Source organism: Lycium ferocissimum, chromosome 8 (assembly GCF_029784015.1).
Source record: "Lycium ferocissimum isolate CSIRO_LF1 chromosome 8, AGI_CSIRO_Lferr_CH_V1, whole genome shotgun sequence".
Classification (NCBI taxonomy): Eukaryota; Viridiplantae; Streptophyta; class Magnoliopsida; order Solanales; family Solanaceae; genus Lycium; species Lycium ferocissimum.
Genome location: NC_081349.1, coordinates 33,172,930 through 33,193,742, shown reverse-complemented (window position 1 = coordinate 33,193,742; position 20,813 = coordinate 33,172,930). Strand labels below are relative to the sequence as shown.

Below are 20,813 nucleotides of genomic sequence, written 5' to 3'. Positions count from 1 at the left end.
ATGATACTGGATCATCCACCGTGCGTGCCATGTCCACTGGTGCAACTGCCATAAAATAAAACATGCAATTTTTTTGAAAGACGGATAAATAATACTGTTGACACTCAATTTCGTCCCTCCTTTATTCCAATTTATTTCCTTGGGCTTTTAAATTAATTAAATCTAAATATTTTCGCTACTATTTTACTGCTATTAATATTATTACTTTCATCTTCACTATTTTATATCAACATTACTTTCATTACTTTATTACAAATTTTAAATGATTAAATCTGTCATTTTATTTTAGGATTTGTACAGCGTTAAATTAACTTTACTTTACACATACTAATTACTATTTGTCTTTACATCATTATATATTATCACTAGTTATCTGAATTAGGAACCAAAAGGAATTAATTGAAGGGAGAAAGGGCCACATTTTCGGACCAAACATAGCCCAAACAAATGACCCAAACGGATCAGTCCAATTCTAATACCCGACCAGCCCATTCCCGTTTCCACCCGACCCGGCCCAATCTTTATTTCCTAATCCCTAATCTCTTTCTCCTTCTCCTCTTTCAGCCGCACCTCCATCCTCTCTCTCTTCTCATCTTCGTCTCTCTATCTCTCTTCACGCCTCAATCCTGTCGTCTTCTTCATCTCTCTCCCTTTCCCATTTCCTTTTTCAGAAACGGGCCAAATCTTGAGTCGAAAAGGAAGCTTTTGTTGTTCCATTTTTTCGAATAACTTCAGGCGCGCCTCTGGTCCCCTCTTTCCCCTCCATTTTCAGAAAAGCTCAGTCTCCCTTTCACCCTCACAGATTTGTTTACCCCCATTTCGTGCAAGCCTTTTGTATTCTTATGTGACCATCTGCTCAAAAAACATTTCAACGTTCAGATTTGAACGGTCCATTTGACTCAACTTTGAATCGATTTCATTATCCCGCCCAAATCGAAACCCTAGATTTGGATTTGATACCTATAAATACAGCCTTAAGTCCTCAGCCGAAGGAGGGTTTTTTTTGGGTCTCAGAACAGCTTTAAGTTTCTTTTTTTAAAATCTAGTTTTGAACTTTGAAAATCAGAAAACACTTTTTGTTGAAGGAGGGAGGAAGAACAAAACTCTTCCCTTAAGCTACTGTTATTTTCTACTATTTATAAACCAAAACTTTACATCTGGTTATTGCTCAATCTCTGTCCGTTTCGAGTTCGTGGAGTAGATCTCGAGACCCCAAGGCTTCAATTCGCTGCACCAACAGAAGGTAAACAATCCTTCTTCAACTATTTTAATTTCATTTTTTAGTAATTTAGTAAGCTTTATGAGTTCACACATGTTTATGGTTTCAGTCGGTTGAATCTCAATTTAGTGACTTGTAGTATTATGCATGTTCAGGGTCAGTTAGTTTGGTTTTTATTTTTTTCATTTTTTATTTTATTTTTTGGTTTTAATGACGTTTGTGTGTTCATAACTTATCTGGTTGAAACGCAATTAATGTTAACTTTGTTCGTTTACTGCTTTCATCGCTGGTTGTGGTAAGTTGTCTAGTTGAAATATGACAAGTGTTAATGTTGATGTTGGCTGCTTATTCGAATAATTATCATGAATTGTTTAGTTAAATATGATAAAGTGTTAATTTTGTTAGTTTGCTGTTTACACAGTTGTCGTTGTCTAGTTACTGCATACATTTATGTTGATTTGGGAATCCCACAATATTAACCTAGCTAGGACTAGTTCATGGACTGCCTTAAAAAGTTGAACTTATGCTGTGTGATGCCTCCATAAAATTGAATGTGGTACTATGGCCTCCTCCTCACTATGAGATCCCATCATCTGTGCTTAAATGTTATTGTCTTGTGTTTAAGAACCATCAAATCGTTTGGTAAACCAACATACATCTCCCGCTAAGATCTGGATGTTGAAACTGTCCCAAAAAAAAAAAAAAATGGGGAAATGCATGAATTCCTTTTTATGGAGTAGGTCTAGCATGATTAGCTTTGTTAAGTTTTTAGGTTTGACCCCCTGTAACATTTAAAATGTTTTGGTGTCTTGTTCAAATGTGCATAAGTTCACATATGACCCTTTGATCTTGATATAAGGTGATAGGCATTTCGGGATATTTGCTTAATCTCAGTGTTGCCTCTGGAACATTGTACCATTGATGATATAAATACCATTAAACCTGAAGAATATTACTTCTTTAAGACTCAGTCATACTCAACTGATTTTGAAAATAACTAGCCTTAGAATAGGGCTCCTATGTTCATTAAATATACAATTATCTTCTGTCTGCTGTTGTGCCTTCCCACTTTGAAATGTTCCCTCTGTGTGCGCCATAGTGCGATGATGGGTTTGGACAGCTATAGTTGGGGTTTGTTTGGATTAAATACCTTGTCCTAGTTGTCCATTGACGAGTGAAAGGTACTTGCAGTTATGTTAACCAAGTTAGGTTGTTAATGTCATTGAAAACTGCCTATGTTTCATTTAGCTTTCATAAACTAGCATGAGTAGTTTTTTTTTTTTTTGCTGAATCTGTCCGAGTGTGGTGTCCATCTTAGCCCATGCTTCTTTATATGTTGCCTATGCATATGTTTGTCATCCTGCTGAATTTGGGGAAATATAGTATTGCTTGAGATGGGGACACGGAATATGCTAATAAGAGGAAGGTCCTACCTGCTAGTTTGAATTCAGAAACTCTATCTCATATCAGCTTGAATATTATTCTAGTGTGAATGATCAGTCTCTTTGCTCCTTTAGCCCACATGCAGTTCTTTTGTGGTTTCGAGTCTACTCATTGTTTATTGAGGTATAGTGGGCAATGCCTACCTAGGATTGTTGTGTATGCATCTGTCTTATTATTCTATCTCTAATTTCAAGTTTGTGTTTTTTGCCATGTGAATATGCTAGCTGTATTTTATTAATTGTGGGTCATTCTTGTTTGTTTGAGATACAATGCCTAGGGTTCCGTGTGTTAGTCTAGAAATTTGTCGAATAATGCAAAAGAGATTAACAACTTTCCAGGTGTTGGGATGTATATTCTCCAACTTTAATGGTGACAATTGTGTATGAGTCTAATGGTTTAGTTTTGGTTGAATTGTAGGAGAAGTAAGTTTATTTTTGTTTTTCTGAGAAACAGAATACAGCCACTCCAATCTTGACTCGGGAGAAATGGTTTTAATGTGTTTCAAAAGTCAGTATTGACTTTTGGTTTATTTTTGTTGTTTTGGCTTTAAAACAAGTAGTGCTTATGGCTTATTTTTATATACATTATATTCATAATCTACTGACTTGTTTTGAACTTATATTTTACATGTTTAATCTTCTTCGTGGAATAGATACTAATCCTTTTCTTTTCATTTTTTATGCATGATATCTCGCATACGAGTCCGACATCTCCCGCATTCGGTGTCGGGCCAAAGCCCAACATAACTTCTCTCGAGTCAGCCCCGTCAGCCATCCGCAGCGACATACTAAAATCTGCTAGGCCGAGGCCCATAACAGTAGCAGTGAACAGCAGCAGTCCTAAATGGGCTGAACCCATTTAAATCATTTCACTCCTCTATTTTATTTTTATTTTGTGCATTTAATTTGTACTATATGACTAACACTTTACTTGTTTTTATTTGCTTAGATTAGATGAATTCTAGTAAAAATTAGTGGGTTAGCCTTAACCTGATGGGTAGTTAATGCCACAAATTACATTCTCTTCTGTTTACGTTCTAAACTATTTATAGCATCTATAATACTTATTAGGATAATCGATTTTTAAAATAACATGGCTACACATCTTGGGTTAAAGAATCATGATCCACTTACTATCTTAGAAATTTAGAAAATGTCATTAATACGCAAATCTTTTAAGTCTTTAATTGATAGTGAATAAGTTACTATAGGTTGGAGTTAATTCAAATTCACAAAAAATATTCATCTTACTAATTGATTAGTTAGAGAAAGCCTATTTATAAAATTATTTTTGCGTTAGCCATCTATCTATCTTATCTAGCTATATATATATATATATAATATATAACCATTAAAATCAACTCGGAAAAGGAAAAATTACGCACTGAAGCTTTGAAAAATAGTTTATAATGCTGCTTCGTTATCTTTTAGGAAATTAATTTTATATTCTATGGGGTCAATTATAATATTATTCATTGTGCAGCGTTCATCTAGCTCCTTAATTATTTTACCCTCAAATATTTTTTCCATTAAATATAACTCAGTCAGGCCAGAATTTTTTTTTTCAGCAAAAATAATACGGATAATTTTTCCAAAAAAAAATAAAAATAATTAAATTATTATTTTTTCTTTGAAAAAAAAAAAAATGGTCGGATTGAGTTATTTTTATAAAAAATTATTTGAGGGTAAAATAATTTTGAAGGCTAGATGATGCTACGTGCAACGATTAGGACGAAAAATTATAATTGACCCCATAGTATAACCTGTAATGGTATAATTGGCCCTAAAGATAATCTGCATATGAATGAACTATTTTTCAAAGTTCAAGGGTAATTTTGGCCCTTTTCCGTAAAATCAATTAACACCTAGTTATTAAGTTGTTTCAAATATTTGTAAAACCTGGCATCATTTCACACCTTTTTCAATTTATTTATAACTAAACTCTTTCATACAAATCATTATTTTTACAAGTCTTAATTTTTTATAACATTATTACATCATTACATTTTACTTTAAAATTTTAGCAATATATTTATAAGTTATTTTCCAAAACATTTAAAATGTCATATATTTACACTCAAACCTAATTAATCATAAGTTCGGATTAGGATTAACCATTATTAATGGAACTTAGAGGATGCTTTAATACCTTCCTCTAAGGTTAGTTGAAGCCTTACGCTAGATCTTTTTTTGGTTTCGCAAACTTTAAAAAGTAAATCAACTTTAGATAATAACTTTAATCACCTTAGGTGCCCTAATTCCATGTAAATAATTAGGTGGACTCTTAACTTTAAATAACCCTAATTAGGATGTTGTAGAAACTATTTTGTCAGGTTAGAATAAGGTATGACAAATACGATATCATCAAACAAACAAAAACATCAATCCCAAACTTGTTGGGTAGGTTATAATTATATGAATCCTCTACATATTTTGCTCTATTCAGGCCGATTTCATTCTAATACACATACTAGAATTCAATCAATGTAAAGATGAGCAGCCATTCACATATATTCCACTAGTGGCTTAAGAAAAGTGATGTTAAATAATAAATAATACGTCTATACATCCAGTATTATTCTATATAACTGTGCGTGTGTAAAAGTAGGTGAGATACCTTCGATCGTCTGAGGTCCCTTACTAGGAAAAGCGGAAGTAGGAACAGTAATTTTGTGCTCTTCTGGCTGCCAAAAACAAAGCAAAGTATGAAAATTCGATCCAACAAAGCTGGACAATTTTGATTAATTTTCACATTTACAGAGAGAGATATTAGGTAAAGCATACACCGCAGTAACATCAAATTATTAAATTCAGCACATATTCATCCAAAATATCAATAAACCCCACCCAGCAAAGCAGCTTTGAACAAAAAACACGCAAAACAGAATCAAACTGCAAAGAAAGTGAATTCTTGGAGCAATAGAACGGATGAAATTCAGCAACAATAAATCCAAAAAAAAAAAAAAAATTGCAAAAGGCCACCAAATAAAGCTACTTAAACCCCCAAAAAAAAAAAAAAAAAAAAAAAAAGAGTACGACAATAAGTGATTTCCAACAGGTACTTTTTAAATTACGACGACTAGTTGTTGGGGATGTCTTATAACTCCCCAGCCAGTTCCCTTTCTTCCCCATTTTTCCAGTGTAACTCCATTTCTGTTACTCTGCTCCTATAAAGTGTGCCGCACATACCTGGCGATTGTGCACGTACTTCAAGAATGAAGGAACCACAGGAAAGCGATATTGTTCGCCGAATTGATTTCGAAGGGATTTCTGAAAGCAAATTATATCCCCATCTTCTAGCTGCAAAGCCAGGAATATCGCATAAGAAAATTTCATTGCTAATAAACCCCGCAGAAGAAACAAAAAGGAAACTATTCAAAGAAATTGAAATACACCCGCAAGTGCATAAAAACCCTAAAGTGTCAACTGGCAAAGTGGCAATTGATTCCACATACCTGGCAGTCACGAAAACTCAACATACTGTCAATCTGTTCACATATCACATTGGGTTCAAATTTTATTTCCTGTCAACGACAAAACCTGAAAATCACATACCATATGCTAAGAGTAAAGAAATTGGTAGCAAGAGAATAAAAACTAACCTCAAAGAGTTCAATTTCTTCATCAGGGAAAAGCCAACCTAACTCATTCAGCCTTGTTAATATCTCCAGCGGCTTCCCACTTCCTTTTACAAAAAGCCGCCCAACATACCTGACAACAAAAAGGAAATTAAACAGAGAAAGATCAAAAAAAACCTCATCCGTATTATGGCTTCTCATACATGCGGCCCCAAGCAGTTGGACTTAAACAGCAGTTCAAGTTTTAATTAAACAGCAATTCGAGTTTTAAATTCATTAAATGGAGAATTAACCCTATTAATATCATGGCTCGTCAAGTCCAAGTTTTGACCAAGACTTTTCCCCCCTTTTTGTGTACACTCATGCTAACTACAGTGTCACATTCAATTCTCTACGATGTCTGATTTAAACAGCTAGATCAAGTAAAAGTACAAAGCACCTTTTCATGCAATCGTATTTACTCAAAATAAACGAGGAAATCCCAAAATCAAACATGAAAATCACCACTATAGTGAAAGTAATTCTAGTGATTGAGAAGTAAATGTCATACCTTATCTTCTCTTTCAGAGGGTCATAAAGTTTGAAAAATAGAAGGATTTCTTCCTTGATCATCTTCCCTGGCGGAGATAAACGTCCCAAATCCCGCAAGAATACACAAAATAAAAAATAAAATGCAAAAGTAAAACATGCAGAATAAAGTCTCACAGAGAAAACATGCAACAAGTTAATCACCAAAACGGAAGCTAAGTAAGCAAGTGATGCATTTCCAGGCATAAGTCTACTTCCAGAAAAAGTTATAGCTCATCATTGTTCCATTTGTTTGAAACCTCTCTCAGTTCACCAACCTGAAAGCACATCATGCAAGATCATTAACACCAAGTTAATCAAGCACTCCCATCCTTTAGCAGATAGTAGAAGCCATGCACTACAGAAGAAAGATTCCAGAACTCCAATATCTATTTATACAAGTAAAAATAACAGTCAACAATAACTTTAGGAATATATTTCAACGCGTGTAATACAAAAATAATTAATAAAAACAGAGATGTATTTTATAACAAATTCCTAAAATATTATATATTTATATTTTAAATATAGTTTATAAAATACTTCATTAGTATCAACTAAAACCCGTTTAACTATATAGACAATAGAGAATAAGAGAGAAATAAACACATACATATAAACATACTTAATGTATATAAACATACTTAATGAATGTAATATTTAAAGAACAATCATAATAAACAACATTAGATTATGTGACAAATTCATAAATGGATTCTTCCTATAATGTCAATGAACTAAAACAAAAATTTATAATAAATAGGTTAAAAAATAAATATTATATATAATATAAAAAGATATTCCATAGATGGAGGATTGAAACTGTTAACGGTAAAATAGATATTGTATTGGATAGAGGGGAGAAATTGTCTATTAGTCATAGTTAAGGGAGGAGTTTGATTTTCAAAGCGGGGGGGGGGTAAAAACGATTTTTACCCAAAGATTTAATCAGTTCATACTTTGATGTGCATAAAAATGGATATATGGATTAGTATTATACACAAATTTAAAAGAAAAAAATAGTAACTAACTTAATATTAAAGATTAAATTACATAAAAGAATCAGGGGTATGGAGAGCTAAAGTTGAGCATCTACAACTAATATAATCTTGGAGTCACCTAGCCTTTAAAGAATTTACAAAGAACTAGACATCCTAATTAAATGAAATCCCAAAAGAAATAGTATACTGTAGTTCAAGAATGACTTGATTCTTGCTTTGGGTATCATTATTTTCAGAAATAATTGTATTTTCATGATTATAACTTTGACTTGCAATGATATTCTTTCCTTCATTTTGAGCCTACATGCATCTACCCTTTTTTTTGCCACCAGGAATATTTGTACATGGACTTGCACCTTTTGATGGAACTGATCCTCTTGGAAGTGATTGAATAATTAAGTCAGTGTTCTTCTTCAACCATTCCTCTCCTTGTAATATCCTCAATCCACAAACATTATTGTTTAAGTTGAAGAAAATAAGGATTGATATGAAGAAGGCAATTTTGCAAAAGTTCTATTGCTTGAGTGCCATAGTCATGTTAAAAAAAGACAAGATTAGCCTTGGTACGTTGGGTATAACCGCTCTTTTGGTAACCTGTGTAGGTTAAGGATTCGAGGCGTGAAAACTTTTTTTTTTTAAGATCAAATACAAGAGAAAAACTTAGTGTACATACGTTCACTTAAAACTTAGTGTATATACGTTCCCTTTCATGCCCCGCAGTGTTAGAAACAAGCTAAGAAAGTCTCGATGAAGGCAAGAACTTAGACTATGACGACTATCTGCACTAGTTTTAGAGGCTCGATTGACCCTTCAACAAAAAACTTGGTGAGAAAAAGAGAATCAACTTGTAGTGAGTCTTGTTTCTTTTTACTTTGAGGAAGAAGGAATTGGATAGTGAATGGAGATGAAGAATGTGTAGTGATGGCTTGTATATCCATACATATACTATGTATGGGAAATGTGGAGTAATTGACTGAATAAATCCGCGGTTTGAAGTTTGACCAAATAATAGTGCGTAAACGAAAACACGTATGCTTGAAATTTAAGTCCTTTTGGTTACACACACACAATATATATACATGTGTTTTGACACTTCTAGTTTGGTGGTCAACCCCTATAATTCTAATCATTTGATTAGAAATGTGGAGCTAGAAAATTATATGTATATAATGTACCTATTGTACGGATCAATCCATACATAAGGGGATAATGGAAACGTACGTTTTACTCTTTAACGAGAAGTCTCGAATTCGAGTCATATGGAAAAAATTCTCTAAGGGAGTAATTCCTCTTTCAATGAGCATTACATGACGCGAACCCGAATTAGTCGGAGCCACAATACAGAAACCAAAAAATAAAATGTGGGAAAAAGAACATGAATCTTCTTTTGATGACTTGACTTTTTTTTATATTTTTTTTATATGGTTCTTTTGATGACTGACGAGAACGAAATGAAGCTTGATGGAAAGTTAGTTAGCATATTTCACATGGGAAAGTGACGTTTTGACCATTAATATTTAATACAATTCAAAAGTATATTTTACTTAGTCATAGACTCATGAGCTAATACTTGGTCATAGACTCATGAGCTAATTGCCCTTGACACTGCTTGAAAATTGCAATTCATATTTACTAAAAAATAAACCAGACTAGGTCTTCTCTTTGGCACAAATTACCCCATTTCCACCTTGTGTTATTCTTGCATGATTTTTTTTGTTTCTTCCAACCCCCCCCCCCCCACTCGTTTTGAAGCCTAACTAGTACAGATTCACATCGGAAAATACCTCAGGAGTAGCTTAAACCGAGGCCTCTCCTTAAGAATGAAGGGTTAAGACAACCTTTGGTGGTTTGCATTAACATTCATTCAATCTTTATAACTATGTAAATGTGGACTTTTTCTTGACCAAATCTTATCTACCACTGACAGTACAAACGTAACACTGCAAGTTCAGTCATATGGCAAGAATCACTTCTATTTTCAGACAGGCTTACATAAATCATCCAGTAGAACAGAAACTACTAATAAATGGGAAGGCCATAAACTAGAAACTATAACCAGATATTCATTCGAACCGGCCATTATAATTTGATTTCATAAGACTATACTTGTAGTCTATGTTGCTCGGACTCTCCGAAGCGGCTTCCACACCCATAGGGATCCTCATGTACCTGGCAACATTTTTGAAGAGTCTAAACAACATAGCTTATAATTTATTTATTATACGGAAAAGGCTCAAATATGCCATCGAACTATCGGAAATGGCTCATTTATGTCACTCGTCAATAGTTTGGCTCATTTATGCCATTACTCGTTACCAAAATGACTCATTCATGCCATTTTTCATTAACGGCGGTTTTTTAATACAAGATATGACACGTGGTCTCCAATTAGTTTATCAAGTCCTTTATTTTCTACACATTAATCACTAATTATCATAGTACATAATATACTCGTTATTAAATTAGAAGCCCAAAAAATAATTAAAGTAAAGGAGGAAAGATCCATATTTTCAGCCAAGTAAATGGCCCAAACGACCAGCCCATTACCCCTAAAACTTTCATTTTTTTGCGCGGATTGCCCTTCTTTTGGAGTGGTCTTTAAATTTTTGCCCTATATTTGCTGTTTAAATTATACTATATTGTTTGCCTTTAATTTTTTTGCCCTTTGCATTGCAAACGAGCGTTCATGTAGAATTCATCGGGTTGGGTTCAAACCCCGCCAAGATAAATTAAAAAAAAAAATTGCAAAACCAAGATTTGGGTCGCGTGTATGCGGACTACGTTTGTTGGGGAATTCTCTAACATCTTAGGACTGACACACATGCCTTATATAAAGGACTTGGCATAAGTATCTTGGTCCGACATATCTTTGATAATTAAACATTGAAGTTTTATGATCGGGCCCGTAAATAACTGAGATGTTTTCAAACAGCACAATAAGCATTGAAAACTCCAGGCATAGCGCTAACACAGTATATTTGAAGTTCAATGCGTATTTAAAGTAACTTTTAAAAAAAGAAATATTTAGCATGGATCATTATGTTATATTGTCTTCTTATTTGACGAAGATATATATTCGCATTAGGTCTAACTCTGTACTTACTTCTCGTTCAAAATTATGGTTGGTAAGATATTTTAAGGAGGGAGATTTACACACACAAAGATTTTGTAACAAAGCAAAGTGCCAAATTCTTTGCCAAGGCACCATATAAGTGAATGAAATCTGAATAATTGAACAAAATCTATGTCTTAAGGAAAACTTATGCCTTATGGGGCATACTTTTAGTTATGTTTTATGGGGCACACTTTTAGTTAAGGCATTACTAAAAATTTACCTTGAAAAGTTAAAAAAAAATACATATATATGCTTGAGGCAAAAGTACGCGCCCAAGGCATAAGTATGCTCCCATCGGCATAAGTTTGGTAATTCCTTAACAAATTTATGCCGATGAAACGATATACAATGGGCAAACTTGTATGCGGACCGACATATTTGTGAAGGAATTACCAAAGTTATGTCGGAACGGCATCTTGTGCCAAGTACGCAAGGCATAAGTATGTCGTGTCACATTTTAGCTTTAAATAATTAAACCCCAGTGTATGCCGATGGGGGCATAGAAATTTAAAAAAGCTCTGCGCTATTGCCAATTTTTTTTAAAATTTTGGATGGTGGGGGGTTGACACACAGAACTATGGGGTTTATGGGAAGGGCAAAATTTAAAGACCACCCTAAAAGAAAAACTTTCGGACCAACTACGTGCCTAAAATTACCCAGTCCAGCCCAATTAATTCTCCACGACCCGACCGGCCCAACGCATTATACCACTTCATCGTCTAGCCCTCACCCCTTCAACCAAACTAACGCCGCATAGCCCTTGCTCTCATCTCTTTCTCCATTTCCATTTTGAGGGCAGATCTTGTCCGCACAAAAATTGTCCCTTTCCTTCTGAGCCTCTGTCGTTGACAGAGAAAGGGTTGCCATTTCTCGCTTCAAAACGTAATCGACCCACAAAGACCAAAAAGAATCGGTCCACTTCGGGCATAAGTCCGAAGCAAATCACGTGAATGAGTTCGGATCTGCGCAAAATCGTTGACTCAACTTCGAATTGAGTTCAACATCCCGCCCAATTTCGAACCAAGGAAACCCTATCTTGATACTATAAATACAAATGCATGAGACCAGTTTGAGGAGAGTTTTTTCTGCCACCTTAACCATTCCTAAACATTTACATTTTTTTTTTCAATCACTATATTTGGGAACACCCACTTGAAAGATTATTAAGTCGTTTTGCTTTTTCGGCTTGTTACTTTAAAAAATCGAGCGTTGATTCGAGACCTCGACGCCCCAATTCACTGCACCATCCTTCTTTAACTAGTTTAGTTTCAGTTTTTAGTAATTTAGTAAGTGTTTATGTGTTTACACATGTCTGTCGTTTCAATCAGTTTAGTTCGTTCATGTGTGTTTTGTTGTTAGTTGATCTAATCTGTTTAATAGCTGAATAGCATTCTGTATGCTCCTGTTAATCAGTTTACTTTCGGTTTGTTGGTTAATAACATTTACAGGTTCATGCATTAGTTTGGTTTTAACTTAATCTTGTCTTGTTGGATTCTGTAGTCGTTCAGCTTTATGTGCACTTGGAAGAATAGTCATGTAGATTTTAAAACTCATTTGTATATTTTTGATTAATTTATAAGTCAGCTTTAGGTCGGCAACCTGTTAGTTATACAGATTTGTATTTTATCAGTGTTTTGAATCGTCTGGTCAAGTTGTGATCTTCTTTGATTTGAAATGTGACTTGAGTGATTAAAACTAATTAGTCATGAGTTTGTTAAGTCTAGAATCTTAATTCAGTCATGTCTGGTAATATTACGGTCAGTTATGTGTGATAAGGTTCGGGATCTGTCTAATCATGTCGTATTTGCCTTTGTCTCTTGCTAATGAGTTGTGTAAACTCATAGCTTATTATTATGAGTGTAAGGATGGTGGTTGTCTACTGTTTTTTTAAAAAAACCTCTAAATCAGATGGTGGTCGGATGTAAACAGCAGTCGTGCCCTCAACTGAAGATTAAGTATGGACATTGTGCTAGAAACCATGTTTTAGGGTGTTACATTCTGGTTTGTATGGAATTGTGCTTAAGCCTGCTAATCTGTTTACAATTTGTGCAAATTAGTCTTAGTTTCAATCCTGTTCGAAATGAAAAGGATTAGTTTTCCTTTTAACTCATTTGTATGAATATGCAAAGATAGTTGTCTGGTCCTGTTTGGTCCTATTTGAATTCGGTTTACTTGATCATTCACAAGACTATGCTAGTGTATAAGTGTTGAACTTGTATGTGATGTTCTCCTGTTTTGAAGTTAGATTTCCCCTGTGTAAATCAGTCGTTTCTCTGTACTTGTCCTTTGTGTGATGTTTGAGCGTGACCCATCTCACCCATTTCCTTTGGACTATATGTTTGGGTTAAATATAAACTGCTTACCTTACTTTGCCTTTGGACTTGCATAGTCAAAACCCAACTGTGTCTATACAATGTTTGTGACATCCTCTGTGCCTCAGTCTTTTTGGAATCCTCTTCCCTTTTTGTTCATAACTACATCTCTTATCACTTCTTACATCCTCATAATCAAACACAAACTGTAGTTTCATAAGTTTAACGAGTGCGGGGCTAGTGCGAATTTAACAGGAAACTTCAAGATTATGTCACTGGTTGATTTTTTTCATATCTGTGCTGTCTTGGAAAATATATAATTTCGTTATTCTTCGGTTGCTGCCCTGTTTAGATATATCCACTGCTGCCTTGTATTTTCCATGGCGTCCTGATACCTCCGATGACCTGTTTAGATAATGAATCTGTTTGAATATACATAGTATACGCCCAGTCCACTGGTCTGTTTTTTTACATCATATACGTTTAGTCTTATTATTGATTATATACTAATCTTTTTCTTTCATTTCATGCATGACCATCGCATACGAGTCCGAGGCACTTGTTATCTCCCGCATTCGGTGTTGGGCTAAAAGCGCAATGAAATTTCTCTTGAGTCAGCCCCATCAGCCATCCGCAGCAATATATTGAGTTGGCTGGGCCGAAGCCCAACAGTAAACAGGCCGCAGCAGTTCCAGAAAATGGGCTGAGCCCATTTATATTTTATTTGCTCCTTGTCTTATGCATTTGGCGAATTGCCCTTCTTTTGGGGTGGTCTTTAAATTTTGCCCCTCATATTTGCGGTCTTTAAATTTTGCCCTTCATATTTTTATTTTTCTTTAAGTTTTGCCCTTAGCTTGGATACCGAGGTTTTGGGTTAAACCCCCGCTCAAGCATAAAAATAAAGAAATAATTTCGCATGGGGGTGGAGGGGTGTCTCGCCCCTCGGCATAACTTCCTTAAGGAAAAACTAAAGTTATGCCCTCCTCAAGACATAGTTTAGTTATGCCTTATGGAGCAAAACTTTTGGAACTATGCCTTATGGGGCAGACTTTTAATTAAGGCATAACTAAAAGTATGCCTTAACTAAAAGTGTGCCTTGAAAAGTTTAAAAAAAAAAAAAGTAATCAGGCAAAGTACGCCCTGCGGCATAACTTCCAAGGAAAACTAAAGTTATGCGTAGGGTGGCATAATTTAGTTTTGCCTTATGGGGCAAAACTTTTCCTTAAGGAATTATGCCTTATGGGGCGGACTTTTTAATTAAGGCATGCTTAAAAGTATCACAATTAAAAGTGTGCCTTGAAAAGTTAAAAAAAAAAAAAAAAAAAAAATTGTCTCAAGGCAAAGTCTGCTTCTCAGGCGCACAACTTCCTTACGAAAAACTAAAGTTATGCGGAGGGATAACTTTTCTCATAATTTAGTTTTGCCTTATGGGCAAAATTTTTCCTTAAGGAACTATGCCTTATGGGGCATACTTTTAATTAATGCATAACCAAAAGTATGCCTTAACTAAAAGTGTGCCTTTAAAAGTTAAAAAAAAAAAAAAAAAAAAAAATGTCTCCTCACGCCCCTAAGATAACTTAAACAAAAACTAAAGTTATGTTGAGGGGGGCATCTTCTCGAGGATAATTTAGTTTTGTATAGGGCAAAATTTTTCCAGGAACTATGCCTTATATGCAGATACTTTTAATTAAGGCATAACCAAAAGTATGCCTTAACTAAAAAGTGCCTTGAAAAGTTAAAGAAAAAAATGTCTCAAGGCAAAGCCCGCCCTCCAAAAGATAACTTTGGTTTTTTAGAGGCGATTGTATCTTGGATCCGATATACACTCTCCCCGGCTACGTCTTTGCGAAATTATTTTTTTATTTTATGCTCGAACGTGTTCGAACCTAACCTCGTGTAACCAATTGTCAAGTAAGTAAAACTTAAAGAATACAAATATGAGAAAATTTAAAGACCACCCCAAAAGGCAATCCGTGCAAAAAATTGCCTTAAGTGTGTATTGTACAACTAGTACTTGGTTGTTTTCTTAGCTAGAATGAACCTTAGTGGAATTAGTGGGTTAGTTTTAGCATGATGGGTAGTTAATTTAACGAGAAACTAACAATTAGTTCATAGGTTTCACTCCCCTTTTTATATTAAAATTATTTATAGTATCTATAATATTATTTTTTTTATTGATTTTCAAAATAGCATGACTACATATTTTGAGTTAAAAGAATCAAGATTTACTCTTACTATCTTAGAAATTTAAACGTCACAAATGTTACACTAACGTTAGCTTATTTTGAGAAATAAAAAGGTAAATTAGTTCTGTGGATAATTTCTTCACTTTAGCTCTTTTTCAACACTCAAAACACGTATTTGTTAACAACCTTTACACAGTTTGTATTGAACTAATATTCTTTCTATAAAACCTTTAAACGTTTATTAAAATTAATCTTACAAACAATTGTTTTAATTTGTTATGCACCATTTTGCGTTTTCTTCAGTTTATTTACAACTAAGCTCTTTTATACAAATTATTATTTTTCTACAAGTCCTATTTTAAATAGCATTATTATATGTCTATCTATAACTTTAACAATTCTTAAAAGATATTTTCTTAAATGTTGTAAAAGGTTGCATCCACATTTTTAGCCTTAATTAATCAACTCTAAGTCTGGTCTGTTAACCATTGTTAATGGATCTTAAAGGATGTTTAATATTTTCCCTTTAGACTAATTGAACTCTTAATTTTAAGTTTCGTAGACTTTAAATGGAGTTAACTTTAAAAATAACTTTAATGAACTTGTGTGTCCTAATTCACCATAAATAGTTAGGTGGCGACTCCCTGAACTTTAAATAACCCCGGAATTATTGGGATGTTGTAAACTATTTTGATTCCGGTTAAAATAGGGTATAACAAGCCAAATTATTGACGAATGGCATAAATGAGCCATTTTCGATAGTTCGATAGCATATTTGAGTCTTTTCCGTTTATTATATGAAATAAGTGGTACAGGCAATCCTAGATCAAGCCAAGACGATAGCTAACAGCGTCACAATCAATCTCTGCTGCATGATTCTGGGAAACCATGAAACCAAATAAATTTAACATTTTACAGATTTCCTATTTCTGCATATACTAGAGGCGGAGCAATTATGAAAGGAAGAACTAAGAAAATCAGATTTCTTAGAAAAGAAATGTATATATTAGATGTTTTTGTCTAAAAAAAGGATAAAATTAAACAATCTTCTAAAAATAGATAAGAGTCAAAACCAATTATCTGTCCCTCTATACATAATCATCACCCAAAACCGCACGGACTGCCTACGTACAACTGACAGAAGCCAACTTGCCAGCAAACTCCCTCAGCCAAAAACGGGTGCTTGCTAATGAAATCTCAGCATATATGTTTAAGCGCCTCAGAAGGACAAAGATCATACTACCACCAAGGAGACATCCCCACATCTAACTGCCAAGCCGCTATCTTCTGCTGATGAACCTAGGCGCACCTTCTTTGCAGAACAGCATGCTTCCCCTTTGAAAATAGTCATCCGGTAACTTGGAAGTAATTTAGACGATCATCTAGTTGTAGATCCGAACAGGCTTCTCAAAATTGTGTCGGTTCTGCAGCACCAATATTAATCAGTTATACACATCTTAAAGAAACAGAAATTTCATGCGTAAATACCAGTTCACATAGTAAACAGCATTCTAATTCGAGGGGAATTTCCTCTTGAATGGATAGTACGCATGGAAAGTGGTATCACAGATTCATTGAGGATGGTAATTATTACAAGAAGAAAAAACTAAAGCAATCAAGATCAAGAAGTGATGCTTACTATACCAGTAAACATTCGAGCATACAAATATTCTCCAGTAGATGGCCATGCCCAAAACCATAAAAAAATGTTCTCTCAAGATAATAATGGTGAAACCCCCTTTTTCAACCCCACACCACGAAACAAAAAAAAGTTCAAAAATTTTGTTTCTTCACCCTTGAAAAGTTAGGGAACTTGGATAATTAGCTTTTTTAGTATAGTTGTGCCATGGGGAACCCCAATTTTTTTCCCCGGGGTCAAATTCTTGTTCCGCCACAGTTCTAAAGGAAAAGGGCTCAGAAGGTTTCTCATAGATATGCTTCAAAAAATTTAGACAACTCACCCCTAAACATTATGCATACCTGGTTGGCAGCATATGATCTTTTGGAGTATTGTCAGTGTGCTCTAATCCCAAAGGGACTGCTCCCAAAACACCATATACATTTTTTTCTGGAAACCATTTAGAAATTAGGATATCCAAAACATATGATAAGGACTATGCATCGACAAAGATAGAAAGGAAGAGCCACATACCTGAAAACGGTTGGACACAATATCTGAGTCCTAAAAGGTCTGGGGGCCCAAGGATAAAAATGCAAATTTCCACTGCAGAGAAAAAGTACCGCATGTAAAAGACTTTCAAGAACACAATTATGAACTTTACCAAAAAAATGACAGAAATTTCAAGATAACAACTCTGAATAATATAGAGATGCAAAGGGGGATGATTAAATACCTTTGCAAACCCTCATCTGAAACCTGCAATTTTTTCTGGATGCGAGCTTTAACTTCAGTCAATGTCTCGCCCTCATGAATAACCAGGAGCAAGGGCTCACCAAAGTTCTGTATTTGCTGTAAACACAAGAGAGAGGATTTTTTTTTTTTTTATTATTTAAGAGAGAGGAACCAAAAACAAACAATTCAAGGAAGTACCTTCGCTGAAATAAACAATTGCAATATTTTTACACAGGTACTTACTGTTTGATTTTGAGCTGTGTCCTTCATAAAATGATAAACATGAATTGCGCCCATGAGGACCCGGGTTTTCTCCTCTTCAGGAATCTGTAATGCAGAAAAGTGTAAAATACTATGCAAACATCTGTGAAATCAAAGCTACGAATACTACAAGTTTATACTCGAACTCACGGGGGGCAGATAGAAGAAATCGAACCCTTGAGAGGTAAGAGGATTTCTGTTAATTACTTCAGCAGTTATATTCAGTCTCAATTGATCAAAGTAAGGTGGGTTCACTGATCTGAGAATTTAGTGATAATAAAAAAATTTAAAAAAAAATTTAGTTAAAAATTGTTATAGATGTTGATAAAAAAGTCAGGTCACTGGGATGCAAATTTGGGGTTTGGGAAAATGATTTGGAAGACAAGCTCCTGTTAGAATGGGATGCTTTGGGTGGACAGCAACTTTCAGAAAAGAGGCTTCACGTTAGTAAGCGAAAGGGGGGATTTGGGTTTTAATTTAAAGGGCAACCTTTAGTTTTTACACCAACCCATTACCTTGTGAAATTATGGGTTTTTAATTCATTCGTTTAAAAATTTTTGAGATTTTTCACACACACACACATATATATATATATATTAAAAGCTTTTAACCTTTAATTTAAAAAATTAAATTAAATAAATACCCCTTTCCCATCAACCTAAATGTTTTATCTAATAAAAAAAGGAAGTCTAACACTACGAAAAGGGCCACCCATTCGTACCGTTGACTTTTTGGGAAAAAGTGCCACTATTTAGTTTTATTCTAATCCATTTTTTTTTTTATCTAATAAAAAAAAAAAATCTAACACTACGAAAAGGGCCCAAACCCCTTTGTATTCAAATTGACTTTTGCGAAGTGGTGCCACTATTTAGTTTTATTCTAATCCATTTTGTTTTATCTAATAAAAAAAGAAGTGTCACTATTTAGTTTTATTCTAATCACTTTTCAATCTTCTTTGTTCCCTTCAGGTCCGAATTAGATTTTTTCTCATCATCACTTTTCAATCTTCCTTATTTCTTTTGCTAGTGTAGAGAGTGATAATTACTATTTGGAATACACTGATTGAATTTTATCTGTTGTGATGGTTGCACGTCAACTTTTCATCAAGATAAGTATGTGTAAATCAGTATCTTTCTTTACCTCATATATTTGATTTATCGCTATTGCTCTCTATTGCCATAACTTTTCCCATTTTTTTCTTTAATTTGTTATATTTTATTGTAAATTTTATATTGGTTTTCCCTTTTTTCCTGTATGTTTGGGTTTGGAATTTACCAATGACATTTAAGCGTGTAAATTTTACTCATTCCCACGTAATTTCTTTAAATTTTTATTTTGTTAGAAGAACTTTAAATTTTTAATCAAAAAATAAAGTTGGAGAAAAAAGAAACCATGGGCAGATGATGGGGTTTAAAATCATACAATTAGGAAAAAAAATTTCCTGGAAATTTGCCCATATGAAATTTTTTATTATCTCTACCCCAAGGAAAGAATAAAGTAAAAAAACAAGTTATATAGGCAACCCTTCATGAAAGGTGAATATTTGAGAGTCCATGCTTAAGGAAATTTAATTTTTTTTATCTTTTTTTTTCGGGAAAAAAAAAAAGGGAGAATAATGACGGTTAAGATGATATTAAGTAGGGGTTTGAAATGAACTTGAAATCATGATTTGAAATTATTTATTTAGGTGAAGGTTGTTTGAATTAAAATTTATGTTTAAAGTTTTCCCAAAAAAAGATTTGACACGTAATTGTACTTTTCCTCATAACCATGAAATCCACAAATTTGTAAATATTATCAGAACTTTCCAAAAATCTTTAAAAAAAAAAATAAAAAAATTACCCAACGAGCAAACAAGCTAAATTAATGATTAACGAAGGATTCTCGCAGTAGTACCAACTGGACTTTGGATGTGTTTTATAGAATGAAGAAAGTGAGTTGATAAAATATAAAAGAATGGTACAAGTTTTAAATTTTAGAAAGGTTAATATCACAAATTTGAAGTTGAAGTTCACTGTTGAAATTTAATTAGGAATTTGAAATCAGAATTTCAAGTTAAAGTTGAACTTTTTTTAAAAAAGTGATAAACACACAAATTTGAAATCAAAACCGAAATCATGATAGAAAACTCATATCCAAACAACCCCCCCGTTTGTTTGGTTAGAGTTATAAAATCGTGTTTTTAGCTTTAAATGAATTTATTTTTTACGTTTATTTTGTATAATTATGAATGACTGTTTCCATATATATTACATTTGCTTTTTTTATTAAAGGACTTATTTAATACTTATTATAGATTTATTTATTTTAAAAACTAATTTAAGGAGGGAAATTTTACCCCCTTTTAATATCTGAAGTGAATATGAGTCTTAATCAACTTGGGAAAAAAGGATATGGGAAAAGTATAAGGGAAAACTTTTTTTCCATTTCAGAGTATCTAGCCAATGTTGGGTTTTTTTTAAACCATCTGTTATATCTTGAGTGATGCCTCAGTGTATACAAGGTTTTTTGGAAGATTGGAAAGCTCAAATGGTACCAGATCCTGAAGCAGATATGGGGAAAAAATTTTTTTCTGTATCTTATGGACTTTATCGCTGAAGGAAAAATGTTCTTTAAACGGCATAGAAATCACATATCTAAATTAATAACGTCATCATAGTCTGTATTACTGGTGTAGAAATAACCCCTTGTGATTCGAAAAGTATATGGACATTATGGATTTGTTGGGAGGGAAAGGATAGTGGTGGTTTTTTTTGGTTAGATGTTTATCTGATACCAT

At 33.8% G+C, this 20,813-nt stretch overlaps 1 long non-coding RNA gene and 1 pseudogene across 1 annotated transcript; both read right to left on the bottom strand.

Moving 5' to 3' along the window:
* LOC132068131 (ubiquitin C-terminal hydrolase 12-like) overlaps nucleotides 1-20,813 on the bottom strand; it is a 43,168-nt pseudogene that overhangs the window by 12,073 nt on the left and 10,282 nt on the right.
* On the bottom strand, nucleotides 6,263-6,822 carry LOC132068139 (uncharacterized). Its single transcript, XR_009417320.1, has 2 exons — nucleotides 6,790-6,822; nucleotides 6,263-6,372 (listed from the first exon to the last, which is right to left on the bottom strand). It is a non-coding gene; the product is annotated as an uncharacterized LOC132068139 (long non-coding RNA).